This window comes from Carcharodon carcharias, assembly GCF_017639515.1.
Source record: "Carcharodon carcharias isolate sCarCar2 chromosome 36 unlocalized genomic scaffold, sCarCar2.pri SUPER_36_unloc_2, whole genome shotgun sequence".
Classification (NCBI taxonomy): Eukaryota; Metazoa; Chordata; class Chondrichthyes; order Lamniformes; family Lamnidae; genus Carcharodon; species Carcharodon carcharias.
This window is the reverse complement of record NW_024470737.1, coordinates 1116351-1117484: the sequence shown is the minus strand read 5'-3', so window position 1 is coordinate 1117484 and position 1134 is coordinate 1116351.

The window sequence follows — 1134 nt, the reverse complement described above, 5'->3', positions numbered from 1 at the left end:
TATCGACCCTACCGGATCTTTTAATCATCATAAACCCCTCAATTTCATCCTTTAATATTCTACACTCGGGGGAATAGAAGTTAATTTTACACCACATAGACTAGGGAGCCTGGTTTTCAGAAGGGCCAGGGTTTGACCCAACGGTAAGAGTCATTGAGGGTAACGTAGTAGATGCAATATATTTAGATTTCGGAAGACCTTGCATGAGTCACTGGATAGGAAAGACACGACTGCAGTCAGAACGTGTGGAGCCAGGGGAAAAATGGGTAGCAAGCTGGCTGCAAATGGTGCTGGGACCAATGTTCACCATTTACCCAATTCCAACATGTATACGTGACACCAAATTGGGAGGCGTGGTTAGTGAGGTGAAGGACCGGGACACAATACAGGGGCAGGGGGTTTTTTCCCAGGGGGCTGCTTTTGAGATTTTCTCAAGGTATTGTTTTGGTTTCAGGGGCTCCTTTTTCATTCCGGCCAGCTCCTTTATTTATAGCTGATGCAGCCGCGTGGTATCATTTACCTTCTGTGTTTGCGGTGAACCTTTTTTCTGGGTCGTGTCTCTCCTTTAGTTGGGACAGGGCAACGCAAATACCAACCGGCTCATCCAACAACAAGACCAGGATTATCCAGATCAGAATCGGATGCTAACCACGTGCCAGTGCTACATTAAAAACTTACTGTGCAAAGTGACACCCTTACTGGGCAACGCACAACACATGGCTTGTGCCTTAGGGAGGCAGACAAAACTAGAACAGAGCGAGCCTATGGAAATTGAGTTTCAGCAGCTTTGATTGGAATGAAAGTTCCCATTATAACCAAAAGTAGCAAATACTTCGAGTTAACATGAGCTTTCCTTTTCACCTCATCTTCTGATGAGGCACTTTACAGCCTCCTGGACTCAACATCGAGTTCAACAACTTTGCACCACAAACCCTGCCCTCCATTTTGATTTCTCCTCCACCCCACCCCCACCCAGCGCCAGTCTATCTTGTTATCTTGTGTTTGCTTTCAGACAGTGCTGGCCTTTATTCTGCCATTAACACCTACTTGGGACCAGTGCTTTAGTCATTACCACTCCCTTCACTTTGTGTTCCGGGGCAACTTTATCAGTTAATGTCCCCACCTTCTAACCTA